The sequence below is a fragment of the Malaclemys terrapin genome, chromosome 1 (genome assembly GCF_027887155.1).
Source record: "Malaclemys terrapin pileata isolate rMalTer1 chromosome 1, rMalTer1.hap1, whole genome shotgun sequence".
In the NCBI taxonomy this organism is placed as follows: domain Eukaryota; kingdom Metazoa; phylum Chordata; order Testudines; family Emydidae; genus Malaclemys; species Malaclemys terrapin.
In genome coordinates this window covers 331,770,224-331,784,654 of record NC_071505.1, presented here as the reverse complement: position 1 = coordinate 331,784,654, position 14,431 = coordinate 331,770,224, and the positions used below count along the sequence as shown (strand labels likewise).

Here is a 14,431-nt window from a genome sequence, read left to right as displayed (position 1 = left end):
GGGGGGGGGGGAAATGCCTGCAGGTGAGAGCAGCACGCAGAGCCTCTTGTTCCCCCCTCCCCCGCCTAGGAGCTGGACCTGCTGCTGGCCACTTCTGGGGTGCAGTGCATAACCAGGACAGGCAGGGAGCCTGCCTTAGCCCCGTTGTGCTGCTGACCGGGAGCTGCTTGAGGTAAGCCCGAGCCCCAATCCCCCGGCCCCAGCCCTGAGCCCCCCACAACCTGGAGCCCACTCCTGTACCCCAAACCCCTCATCCCCAACCCCACCCCAGAGCCTGCACCACCAGCTGGAGCCCTCATCCCCCCTGCACTCCAACCCCATGGCCCAGCTCAGAGCCCCCTCCCACACCCTGAACTCCTCACCCCTACTCCACCCCAGAGCCCACACCCCCAGCTGGAGTCCTCACCCCCTCCCACACCCCAACTCCCTGACCCAGCCCGGAGTCCTTCCCGCACCCTGAACCCCTCATTTCTGGCCCCACCCCAGAGCCCACACCCCAGTTAGAGCCCTCACCCCTCCCGCACCCCAAGCCCCTACCCCAGCTCAGTGAAAGTGAGTGAGGGTGGGGGAGACCGAGCCACTGAGGGAGAGGGAATGTAGTGAGTGGGGGGCGGGGCCGCGGGGAAGGAGTGAGGCTAGGGTGTTCAGTTTTGTGCGATTAGAAAGTTGGCAACCCTAGTAGAGTAGCCATGAGGGTAGTGAAGCCAGAGGACACATAGCTGATGTTTCATGTCACATTATTTTAGAGTTACCTTTTTGTTAAGACTCCAGCAGTGGTGATTTTTTTTACTCAATGTACTTTTATTTGGAGTCAGATGGGTTCTTCACCCATTTACACCAATATAAGTGGAGTTAATTCCATTTACACACACACACACACACACAGGTGATAAGAAGATTGCTTTGTTAAGAACAGTCCCCTTTGATACAGGCACTACTGTGAGAGAATTGACCATGATAGGAGTTATGTGCCCCCATTCAAAAGCAAACAGCATGAGCCAAGGTCAATTATCTTACATTCTTCTCACAGTGAAGAGACCTATTATGGCAATAGCTGCAGAAGGCACTGAAATAAAATAACTTTCAGTACTTTTAAATCACAGAACCTTTTTCAAAAAAAATGTTGGGTTCTTACAGATCTAATGCCATTAAAAAAAAAGTGTGCGAGAGAGAGAGAGAAACAATGGTAAAATGGAGGTTTCTAATATGGGTTTGAGTCAACTGCATAAAAATGCGGATAGAATTTCTCCAGTAGTGTTCATAGGCTACATTATATACGGTTTGTGCAATTAACATGCAGGATTTCTATTGGTGACATCTTTAAAAGCTAATGTGATTTTAATTACACTAGTTGTTTCACACAGAGCAGAGTTTCCCAACCATTGCTGCCATAGGGTCCTTAGAAATGATAATGGTAGTTTTAGTGGCACACAGTATCTTTGTTCAAGTCTTTTCCTATAAATCATTGTGCGGTATTACTGCAAACAGTGCAATTCACGTTTGTCTTCAAGCTTTTTAAAATTTTTCCCAGGTTCTCAGATTGTCTGTGTGCTGACCCAAGAAAGATGATACTACATTAGTTTTCTTCTGGAATGTTTTCTTCTTAAAAATAAATATATTAAGAAAGCTTAAATTCTGAAAACTGTTTAAGGTCTTAAAGAAGCACTTTGACTTGCTGCTTGCAGTCCAAGGGCCACAGGATATCTATGACAATATTAAAGAATCCATTGCACAAGAAAAATGGTAATAAGGAAAAACTTAACATACATGAATAGAGTTTATTATATTTGGTTTCCTAGGATTTTTGTAAAGAAGAAACATGAATAAATCACATCTCTAAAGGGCACAGGTATATTTCTTGTAAGTACCCTGCTAAGCTCTCTATGAAGTGTCTACTTCTTTAACTGTACCATTAATTATCACAAAATTATAGAATCATAGAAATATAGAGTTGGAAGGGAACTAGCAAGGTCATCAAGTCCAGATCCTTGCACTGAGGCGGCGTCAAGTAAACTTCGAGCTTCCCTGACAGGTATTTGTCTAACCCAGTGGCTCTCAAACATTTGTACTGGTGACCCCTTTCACACAGCAAGCCTCTGAGTGCGACCCCCTTTATACATCAAAAACACTTTTTTTATATTTAACACTATTATAAATGCTGAAGGCAAAACTGGGTTTGGGGGTGGAGGCTGACAGCTCGTGACCCCCATGTAATAACTTCGTGACCCTCTGAGGGGTCACGACTCCCAGTTTGAGAACCCCCGGTCTAATCTGTTCTTAAAAACCTCCAATGATGGGGATTCCACAGCTCCCTTGGAAGTCTAGTCCAAAGCTTAACTACCCTTACAGTGAGAAAGTTTTCCCTAATATCTAACCTAAATCTCCCTTGGTCCAGATTAAGTCAATTACTTTTCCTACCTTCAGTGGACATTGAGAACAACTGTTCTCCACAATTTGCCCGCCCTGTCACCAGTGGTCCCTGTTGAACAGGTTCTGGACCAGACAAGGTCTCTGTGCAGCCAACCAGTATTGCTGGGGCCTTCGTGACAGCCCTTTGTGCAGCTGTGGCACAACACAGATGATGACGCGCATTGTCAATGAATGCCTGCTGACTAGGTTCAGCGGTGGCCTAGAAGAACCGCATCATGCCTCTGAAGATGCCATCGCTTGGCTAGACGACTATGCACACGCTAAATAAAATAAATATGTAACAACCCTTAACATATTTGAAGACTGCTATCAAATCCCTTCAGTCTTCTTTCTGAAGTCTAACGTGATGCTCCCCAGGGTTCCCCAGGGTTATGGGGCATCTCACTATTACCTGCCCTGACACGCACCACTCTTGTCTGTTCCTACTGCGGATTAGTTCCCTGAACCCAAAGGCCTCTGGAAGCACAAGCACTACCTTCCACACCCACGCAGGCCTTGATCTCTCTGTGCAGGTGACAAACCCCCAAGCATTCCCTGCCGTAATCCAGCCTTTTATTCACTGAATACTCACAGAATTACCAGGCCTGCTGTTCCTAAGGGAACAGTAAACACCAGCTTGTAAAATGCAACTCAGGATTACCACTTTGTTTAACACCACAGCACTTAGATATATTTATAGTGAAAACAAGACTAAGTGTATTACCACAGAACAGAGATTCAAGAATATTGTAACAAATGGTTACATATAAAGCAAAAGCATAACATGCATTCTAGAAACTAAACTAAGAAGTTATTCCCTTGTCTAAAGAAGCTTATCTCACCCAAAGTTCTCTCCAGCCTGGTTAAGATCCATTTTTCATGGAACAAATCACTGTCCTTTTACTTCCTCATTGAAAGTGTCCAGGTGTCTTCTCTGCTCCCCAAATACAGTAAAACAAACCTCTGAAGTGCATCTCAAGACAATGTTCTCCCCTCCTGCTGTGTTTCTCTACCTGTTACTTTCTGAAGTTCTTTCTTACAACCCTTCATTTGCTTTCAGTTCAGGCTGGTGATAGGAAACCCATTGTGAACAAGCCAACACTCAATTTACATGTAAACAGATAGATGGCTAAATCTCTCTTGTCTGACCGAAAACCTGTTTTTCACCTTTCCTGGTAACCAATACCTTGATCCAGGATTTAACAACAATTCTTGGTATATATACATGCCTCCTTACATAGTATCTGTACGTACATGTCACAGTGATATTGATATCTAGTGTGACATCAGCTTTCATTTGAGACCTCACATGACATTCTTTGGTGGACCAGTATGTTCATACCAGAATCAGGAGACTCCTGTAATCTGCCTGTACTTGCCAGTTGGAATTAAGAGGTTTTTGTGTCACATAAATGTGCCCAGTTTTTTAACCTTTCCACATAGAAAATCTGACATTTTTTGTTGCTTTCTTCTGGACTCTCTCTAATTTGTCCACATCCTTCTCAAAGTGTGACATCCAGAATTGAACACAATACTCCAGCTGAAGACTCACCAGTGCTGAGTAGAGAGGAAGAGTTACCTCCCATATCTTACATGAAACATTCCTGTTAATACACCCCAGAATTATATTAGTCTTTTTTGCAACTGCATCACATTGTTGACTCATCTTTAATAACCCCAGATTCTTTTCAGCAGTACTCCCACCTAGTCAGTTATCCCCCATTCTGTAGTTGTACATTTGATTTTTTTCCTTCCTAAGTGTAGTACTTTGAATTTGTCTTTATTGGATATAATCTTCTTGATTTCAGACCAAATCTCTAATTTGTCAAGGTCGTTTTGAATTCTAATTCTGTCCTCCGAAGTGCTTTGAATGCCTCCCAGCTTGGTGTCATTCACAAATTTTATAAGCATACTCTCCATTCCTTTATCCCAGTCATTAATGAAAATATTGCAAAGTATCAGACCCAGGTCTGACCACTGCAGGATCCCACTAGATAAGCCCTCCCAGTTGGACAGAGAACCACTGATAACTACATCTAGTAATTTAATCTAGATCACATTTCCCTAATTTGCTTATGAGAATGTCACATAGGACTGTGTCAAAAGCCTCACTGAAATCAAGATATATCACATCTAGTGCTTCCCACCATCCACTAGGCCAGTAACCCTATAAAAGAAGGAAACTAGGTTGGCTTGGCATGATTTGTTCTTGACCATTCCATGCTGGCTATTCCCTATAACCCTATTATCCTCCAGGTGCTTACATACTGATTGTTTAATTTGTTCCAGTATCTTTCTAGGTATTGGAATAAGGCTGACTAGTCTATAATTCACCATGTCCTCTTTGTTACCATTTTTAAAGACAGGTACTCAATCTGTCCTTTTCCAGTCTCTGGGCCTTCATCCATCGATGCTGGAACTAGCGGTGCTGCTGCACCCCCTGGCTTGAAATGGTTTCCATTATATACAGGGTTTACAGTTTGGTTCAATAGCTCTCTGCACCCCCACTATACAAACTGTTCCAGCACCACTGTCTTCATCCATTCTCTGAGAGTTCTCAAAGATAATTGCTAACAGTTCTGACATTGCTTCAACTAGTTCCTTAAGTATTTTAAAATTAATTTCATCAGGCCCTACCGTCTTGAATAAATCTACTTTTCTAAATATTCTTTAATCTGTTCTTTACCTATTTTGGCTTGCATTCCTTCCTCCTTGTTGTTAATGTGTCACCATGACCCTTTTAAGTGAAGACTGAAGTAAACTAGGCATTAAACATTTCAGCTTTCTTGATGTCATCCATTATTAGTTCTGCTTCCCCAGAAAGTAGAGGAGCTACACTTATGTTCGTCCTTGTATTAATTACAGAAGTGTCACTAAAAATGGGGATACCTACATGGATTCTCCACTGCCCTACTTTGTAAAAAACAGATAGCACATTAGGACATCCTCAAATCATATCAGGGCACTTATTTTTCCTTCACTCTAAAGCAAGGCAATTTGGCTCTGTGTCCCATCACCATCATTGGGGTGGTCATGTGCCTAAATCTGTAATCAAACAATTGAAAATGTATAATGGTACAGTAAAAGCTTTATTATCCAGCATGTTGGGGAAATTGGGGGTGCCAGAAAGTAAAAAATTCCAGTTAACTAAGAGGGAGGGAGTTTGGGTGTGGCAGGGGGGCTCAGGGCTGGGGGTGTGGGAGGGGTATAGGGCACAGGGTCTGGGAGGGAGTTTGGGTGTGGCAGGGGGCTTGGGGCAGGAGGTTGGGGCACGGGAGGGGGTGTGGGGTGCCAGATCCGGGCGGCGCTCACCTCAGGTGGCTCCCACAAGCAGCCACATGTCCCTGCTGCTCCTAGGCAGAGGCGCGGCTAGGTGGCTCTGAGTTCTGCTTCCGCCTGCAGGCGCTGCCCCCGCAGCTCCCATTGGCCGAGTTCTGGCGGGGGGCAGCGTGCAAAGCCACCTAGCCATGCCTCCACCTAGGAGCAGCAGGGACACGTCACTGCTTCTGGGAAGCCATGCAGAGCCAAGTAGGGAGCCTGCTGGTCCTGAGCCAACCGGATTCTAAACCGGACTTTCAATGAAGATCAGAAATGCCAGTTTATAGAGCTTTCTGGTTGGTAAAGGGCCGGATAACACAGCTTTTCCTGAATATGCAAATCAATCCAAATCAGTTGTATGCTCAGTTAATGGTACAACCATTATTCAAAGAACACATTCTGCACTTGGTTCTGTAATTAGATATGCAACTCTTGTGCACAGTTCTGACACAATGCCATGTGTGACTAGTTACCATAGCATTCACCCAAAGTATATACTAACCATAGCAACCCATGCATCAGACACTGCATAAGCCACCTGAGAGAGAGGGAATGTATTTTTAAATATGCATACACAATTATATAAAAATCTAAATGCCTTAATGCTTCCCTAAAACATTTAAGCAATTTTAAATAAGAGTTTTAAAACTACTACTACCATCTTGCTAAGGACACTGTGGACAATATTTTCAAGATTGTGTTCCCTATAGTTAAACATTTAAATTCATATTTCAGCACCTAAATAAGTGGTCTAAATTTTGGAGGTATTAAGCACCCACAGCATCCAGTCAAGTCAATGAGGCCTATGGGTGCTCAGCATCTCTGAAAATCAAGCCACTTTTAAGTGCCTAAATATGGTACATTAAGTATTAAGTTTGAAGCATCCAAACTTGAAAATCTGAGTGTGATTCTCCAAAGCCACATTCTGATTCCTGGGTGGGTTTCTTTGGTGATGTCAAAGCTGCGCATCAACTTGCTACAGCCCGCATGTGGACCTCATCCCAGGAAATCAGAGGAAACTCATTATGGCTGATGAAGTTAAATGGATAAAGAGGGAAAAAAAAGGAATGGGACTATCTAGTCTCCCTATTTCCCCCTCTTGGCTTAACCTAAGAGCCCAAATTCACCCAGAAACAGAGTTGGCTGCCACCTGAGTGCACACTCGCGGCCGGGGTGCCTATGCAGTGCCCTGCCCCTGTTTTCCCCTACTTCAGGGCTCCACACAGTCTTGCTCATCCACTCACAGCCCTCCTTGGGATCCATTTTCTTTATTAACACAAAATTCCAAAAAAGCATACGCAAAAACAAATCTTCCACCCAGCCTTAAGCTGGGCACAGCCACTCCTCCCTGAGATACTGTTTCATTCTGCCATCTGAGCAGTCAGTTCCCTTCTTCAGGGACCATTGCAGGAGACCTTCTCTCTCCCTATCTTCACTCTCCAGTTCCCCCTTCTAATACTGTCCTCACTGAGAGCCCTTTGACCCTTTATAATCCAGGTGCAGCCCTGCCCCCTCAACTTGCTCAACTGGGAGATCTGACACAGGGCAGCTGTGTCACGGGGCCAGCCCCCCTGCGACATATCCCAGTCTATTTATTTCAGTGGAATTATGTGTAAGGTTGAAACAGGGCCACTCAGAAGAGGGAGGGGGGGAGCAAGTAGGGCAATTTGCCCCAGGCCCCAGGCCCTGCAGGGGCCCCCATGAGAATATAGTATTCTATAGTACTGCAACTTTTTTTATGGAAGGGGCCCCCAAAATTGCTTTGCCCCAGGCCCCCTGAATCCTCTGGGCGGCCCTGGGTTGAAACTGGACCACCGGGCATCAGGAACTGTCCTGTTTGCAATGCAGCTGAGGCGTGTACCATGAAGCTGCTACCGCACAGCTTTCAGCCTCCTGCCTCACTCAGACAAAGCACCAGCCTTAGCAAAGCAGAAGTGACAATTTATCACATTACACATCAATGCGTTGGCAGTACCTTAGGGGCACCGGGAAGGTAAATCATGTCACCACTTCCTCCTAGGGTGCAATTCAAGAAAGAGATTTCTGCACCCTTCTGCACATGTTCTCCCACAGAAAGCTAGCTCAACTGTCTCCACATTCTGTTGACCTATTTCAGTATAGAAAAAAGGAGACAAGAGGGTGAAATTCAATCTCTCTTCCTGATTAGCATTTTGCCTCAGCCAAAGACATCACCTCAGGCAGCCATGGAAGCTATTCTTTTATTTTTGAAAGTTAATTGAGCTTAGAAATGAATTAGTGGGGCACATCTCTTTTAACCACCAGCACAGCTGTTTAGAGATAGTCAGTTGTGAGTAATGCCTTCAGCATTCACAATTGGTATAAACGCTCCATTGCTCACCCCGTTAATATGACATGGGTAAGTGCTTTCAAGTTGGCCAGACCCTTGCCTTAGGGCATAAGGTCCAAAAAGTGTGATGCTGCAAGAGGCAGCACTTCTTCAGGAGGTCCTCTTCACTGCAAGCAGGTCGGCATGTTCCTGGCTAGAAAACTAGGCAGGAAGACTTTGAGAATTAACTGAATCAATCCCATTAGTTGTAGAGTAGAGAAGAGATGCTACAGAAAGTCCCTGCTCCACTGTTTGTGAAATGAAACAACTTGAAAAGCATTCTGCTATCCTGGAAGGTACTTGGAAGTAACACAGTGTGATCACCAGTAAGGCATAGTGGGAAGTTCAGCAGCTGACTTTGCCAAAATAGAAGGTGGAGAAGGTTCTCCTCTCTTGCCTAATCCTGGATCCTCGTAAAAAGAGAGGCAGCCTGGTGATTTCCCTCCTCTGATGATGAGCACAGCCAGGGATCCCTTTCCCAAAGTTGGTGGAGGAAAGAAACAACAGGGAGCCCAATTACAGGGGACAACCATCAGAACAGGTAACAAAACAGAAACAGGGTGGGAGAAAGAGGGCCACTGATTTTGTGTGGGAGGATTTGGAACTCAGATGCTTCTTTACAAGGAATTAGTCCAGTGTTCCAACCTCAGAAGATAGTACCTATATCTGTGTCAGCACTGAAGCATTACCAACACATGCTTTGATCAGACATATCTCTCTTAGGCTTTTATAGTGCCACACACTACAGCAATAGTAAAGTTAGTAGATACATTCAGACTGGAAATAAAGGTGTACATTTTTAACAATGACAGTAATTAATCACTGGAACAATTTACCAAGAGTTGACGGGTTCTTCACCACAGGCAATTTTCAAATCAAGATTGGGTGTTTTTCTACAAGATATGTTCTAGGAATTATTTTGGGAAAGTTCTATGGTTGTGTTACACAGGAGATCAAACTAGATGATCACAATGTTTTGTCCTGGGATTTGTGATCTACATTGTCCCAGAGCAGCACAGCTGTTGAAATGGTTCATAATCAAAATTTGGTCCTTGAGCTTCTTATTACTTTGAAGATAATGACCAAAGCTTTAAACTGGCATTAGAAGCTGACTGGGAGGGACTTGATCACAGGCCTGATGTGAGGCATAAACCATGGAGAAAGCAGGCAGGCGTATTCTGTACTAGCTGGACCTGTGTTCTGTCTTCACATTCAGTGAATTAGAGTAATCCAGTCTGGGGATGACAGATGAATGGATTACTGTGTCCAGGGCCTCACCCAGGAGGAAGGGACAAAGTTTCCTAGTAATCTGGAGGTGAAAGGAGGCATTTTTACAATCTGATGGTATCTTGTCATCCGGGTCTAGAGAGGAGTCAATAGGACCATATGCCTTCGATGGAAAGTGGAAACAATGTCTTGAATAGTTTCTAGTGGAACCTAAGAGTAACATGCTGCACTGCAGGGAATGAATGGTAAACGTGCTAAATGAACTGGAAGTGTCTTTTTGTGCATCATCTAATCCAACTCCTTGCAGAAGCTGGTTTCATTAGGGTGTCAAAACCTATGCAACAAATCATAGGCAATTGACTGTCCCTGCTTGTATATGATCATCATCCCATAGGACATATTATAAGTTTCAGTGGAAAACTCAGTTATAAAGGTAACAGCTGCAAGGACATCAGTTTTGCATTTGTTTCCAGAAACAAGAATTCTTGGCTAGTCAACAACAGGGTGAGCAAGATTTGGTACAGAGTACAGACAGGATTTTAGACACATTTATTCTTCCATAGAAACGCCTTTTAAAATTCAGAGGAAGACACATAACTTGGGTGAATGGGTTGTGAACTAATCTGATTTTTTCTGAACATTTTCCACCTTGTGAATTTCCCATATGTTTGTTGCATCCACATGTTGTCTCTTGACAAATTCATAGATTGTAACATTTTGGGGGCAGAAGCTTTCTTCTTGTTATACATGCATGCATAAAGTGCCAGCACACTGGGAACCCAGTTCCTCACTCGGGCCCATAGGTACTTCTGCAATACAAATGAACAATGTTTATAATTTGGTTGACTAATGTAAAGATTATGGATGGTTCATCATAGACTATTTAATGTGATTACTTGCAAGGTCTTGTTTACTCCCTGGCATGCTTGACACAGATTCTGCAATCTCCACTGCAGCAGATGGGAGATTCTGGGTCAGCTTCAGATAAATTAAGAAAATGTGCTTTTCTTTCATTAAATATAAACATAAGAACATAAGAACGGCCGTACCGGGTCAGACCAAAGGTCCATTTAGCCCAGTATCCTGTCTACCGACAGTGGCCAATGCCAGGTGCCCCAGAGGGAGTGGACCAACAGGCAATGATCAAGTGATCTCTCTCCTGCCATCCATCTCCATCCTCTGACAAACAGAGGCTAGGGACACCATTCCTTATCTGTCCTGGCTAATAGCCATTAATGGACTTAACCACCATGAATTTATCCAGTTCTCTTTTAAACTCTGTTATAGCCCTAGCCTTCACAACCTCCTCAGGTAAGGAGTTCCACAAGTTGACTGTGCGCTGCGTGAAGAAGAATTTCCTTGTATTTGTTTTAAACCTGCTGCCTATTAATTTCATTGGTCCTTTGGGTCAGGTGTCAGCCAGGTTACCTGAGCTTCTTAACCCTTTACAGGTAAAAGGATTTTGGAGTCTCTGGCCAGGAGGGATTTTATAGTACTGTACACAGGACAGCTGTTACCCTTCCCTTTATAGTTATGACAGTCCTAAATGCAGGAGACATAGGGCTGATTAGCCCCTGCTAGAACTAAAGAAGTTTCAACTCCCCATCATCCTGAAGGGGACAGATACGACTGAGGATCCGGCTAGGAGGAGTTGGATCATAACAAGGACTTAACTAATGCAGAACTGGGTGTGGTGACATAAGGGAGACAAAGCTAGCAGGTGTAGCTCCCAACCTCACCACCAGCAGGGCACTACCAGACAAATCGCTAATAATGTACTTCCAGGATGAATTATTGGATGAATTTGTGCTGAAATTTGGAACTTTCAGGAGACGTACTGTACACATTATCACGTGCAGCCAGCAGCTTTCTGAATACTCATGTGGAACAAACATGATTCTGCAAATCTTAGCAAACTAAACTCAAACCTTTTATTCATGAAAATATTTGTGAATCAGTATTCTATTTAAGCAACTTAAATTCCTTTTACTCTGATCATTGATAAAAATAAATAGATACAAAAACATCCAGACTCTGACAGTGCATGCTTAGAATAATACATTTAGATGATCAGATACTAAGGTGAACTGGATTTTACCAAAAGGCCACCCATAGCTATCAATCAGAAAACCAGAGCTGTTACTGTTTCCTTTTAAAGCTACTCTCTAATGCTGTCGCGTGCTAGTCAATGAGAACTCTCTTATAAAAATGTCAGTTTTCTCTGTGTGAGACTGACTAATCTGAAATTGCACACTCAATGTGGGCAACCTGCCAGCTTTGTGTATATGGAAAGCGAAGAGTTCTTCCTCTAGAGCAGGTGTGGTTTTGGCAAAGCCCAGAGAGAGAAATCCTTGGGGCAGTGCCAAATAACCTTTACATGCAGGACTAAGCTCCATGGGAAATAAGCCAGGCCAGGAAAGCCCAGAAGCCGAAACTACAAAAATCAAATGGTTTAAAAGAGTCCTTTTGCAAAAAGGCACCTTTATGAGCATTAGGAGCGAAGAATGATCCACACACCTATATCTGGATTTCTCCTGAACCTGCAATCTTCCCCTAGATATCCTTAATTTGGTGTAACAAGTATTTCCATCTAAAGTAAACCATTTCTTCTACATGCACTGTGGGCTATATGAAAGTTGCAAAGAAAACTGTAAACCCACATAATCTTTCTTTCATAGATTCCCAACAGCTTTCACGCTGGAAGTAACTGTATTTATATGTCACTCTAACTATAAAATTATCAATTTAAAAATATGAAGCAAAAGACCTAAAAATATTAGTGTATCCTCCTGAAAAATTCTGTCCTATAAGGACCTCTTTGATTAAAATTTACTGCACATTTACTTTGTTGGACAGTATCTCATTATGCACACAATTTTCTTGTCTCTCAAGATGATCCTCATGGACAGAAATTGCTGTGATGATGATGAAGATGACTGAGCACTCAGACTTGTTTCAGGCTACTTTGAAATTTGAATTCTCTCACATTCCAGCAATGAAAGAAATAGTCTTTTTCGTATTACTATTATTATTATAGATACAAGTAATTAGATTATACACTTTTTGGAGGAACGACCTCTTTAAAGCACCTTGCAAATTTTGAATGCTTATAAAGAATATTAATAGTAATAGATATATTCCTTGTGCATGTCTCTGCCATATTCACCACAATGGCACAATTTTTTGAGTCACAGCCATTGTCTTTGGATCTCTAAAATCTGTTCCAGTTACTATTCAACAAAGATCAGATAATTGCTACGGTCCATTTGTTCCACTGGGATATCAACCTGCTGTCATAATCTGAAGTTTTAGACATGGGAATAAAACCCCTAAATATAACACTGATGTTCTCTAATAATTTCTTATTCTGTATGTGAAAGATAAGAACCAGAAGCCAAATCTAGGCCATGCTGTTGGCACATAAATTTCATAGATGGTTCATGCCACCTTAATCGTAAGCTTAGCACAGTGTAAGACACAGCGAGAGAATGCAGATACATTGCCAAGTCCCGTTTTCAGTGTTAAACAGTCATTTGCACTTCAGACTGTGTCTGCGGAATGTTATGCAGCTTCTGAAGTAATCAAATTAGGGTGAGTCTTCATAATAGCAGAAGCCAGGGCTGTTCTTCGGCATACACAGCATACGCGGCTGCGTAAGGCACCACTAAATTTGGGGCACCACCGCTGGGATGTGACAGCAAGCAGGTAAGAGTGGGATCAGGTTGTAGAGCCGAATGTGCTGGTGCGGCGCATTCTGAGGGAGGGTACTGCTGGGGTCTCTGGGAAGGGGCGCAGGAACTCAACTGTGTGACTCTCTCCCTGCCACCGTGAGGTGAGGTGGGCCGGGCAGCGCCGACTCCAGTGGTATTCTTTTGCAACCTGCATAATGCATTCTTCTCTCCCCACCCCCTCCACCCTGCAAAGTGGAGCCCAGCCCCCAACAATCCCTGGAGCCCTCCCCCCCAGCACTGAGTGCAGCCCCCCCCCCGCCTGTGGGGCAGTTGCTCCCCCCCCCAGCAGGACTGGGTGGGGTGCAGGTGCTCGGGCTGGCTGGCTGCGTGTCAAGGAAGTGACTCACTTCCTCAGAAGCCAGCCCAAGCACCTCCACGCCAAGTGACCACACAGGCTGGAATGCGCACAGCTGGCTGGGCTGGAGAGTGTATTTCTTGCCCGGCTGCCGCGGCCCCCGTCCCCAAGATGTCGCACTTCACCATGGTGCCAGTGGTGGTGGCAGACAAGCAGCGGGGGGACTACGACATAGCCTGGAAGGGCTGAGCAGAGGTGGACTACAGCGAGCCGGGTGGGGCACAGGGCCCCACGGACCTCGATGACATGGGCAGCTCTGAGGGTGAGTCGGGAGTCTTTGAAGGAACAAGCCTTTAGAAGGCAGTCGTCCAGATATGTGTAAATGATGATACCTAATGTTTGTAGATGTGCCACTATGATGGAGAGAACCTTGGAGAATACCCGGCGTGCAGACAAGAGGCCAAATAAAAGGGCTCTGCACTGGTAGTGGTCCTGCACCAAGGTAAATGTGAGGAATCTTCTGTTGGACAGAAGGACTGCGATTGCGGAAGTAGGGATACTGTAAATTGAGGGCCAAGAACCAATCTCCTACAAGTTCTCTGGCTGGCCTCTCCCCTCCTGTGGTGGCGAGAATCGCTACTCGGCTCCCGGGACATCAGCAACTGGGGAGGATCCGCAAGCGGGGGTAGTGGCTGTGCCCCTTCAACACACTGGGGGGAGTGGGGCACCAGTTTAATAATTCTGCGTAGGGCCCCATAAATCCCAAGGACGGCCCTGGCAGAAGCAACTATTTCTGTCAGTAAAAGTGGAATTGAACGGCTCACCCGGCACAGCTCAGATAATACTGTTTGTAATTGATCCAAAGGGCTGATCCAAGCAAGATTCTTAGCGCTTTTCATCTCTGTTTTTCATCTTCCAGAGAGCAATAAAAATAAATCCTTCAACTACCAGTATGGTTGGTGCTATGTACAAATCAAAGTTTCATTTTATAGGAAGTAATGTGCAAAGAGGGAATTAAAGCAAAGTTTTTGGTTCCTGCTTTGTTGATTATCTATCTAATGAAGAATTTGAAACAGACCCTTATTGTAGAGCCTGCTTTATCCA

At 44.3% G+C, this 14,431-nt stretch overlaps 1 protein-coding gene and 1 long non-coding RNA gene across 10 annotated transcripts in view; one reads left to right on the top strand and one right to left on the bottom strand.

The window, feature by feature from the left end:
- The window catches only part of DLG2 (discs large MAGUK scaffold protein 2), a 1,481,925-nt gene that overhangs the window by 1,002,562 nt on the left and 464,932 nt on the right, over positions 1-14,431 (bottom strand). The gene's annotated exons all lie outside the window — the stretch shown is intronic.
- The window catches only part of LOC128830071 (uncharacterized), a 29,605-nt gene continuing 28,885 nt past the window's right edge, over positions 13,712-14,431 (top strand). The window contains exon 1 of the long non-coding RNA XR_008443532.1: positions 13,712-13,829. This is a non-coding gene — a long non-coding RNA (uncharacterized LOC128830071). The remainder of the gene's footprint in view (positions 13,830-14,431) is intronic.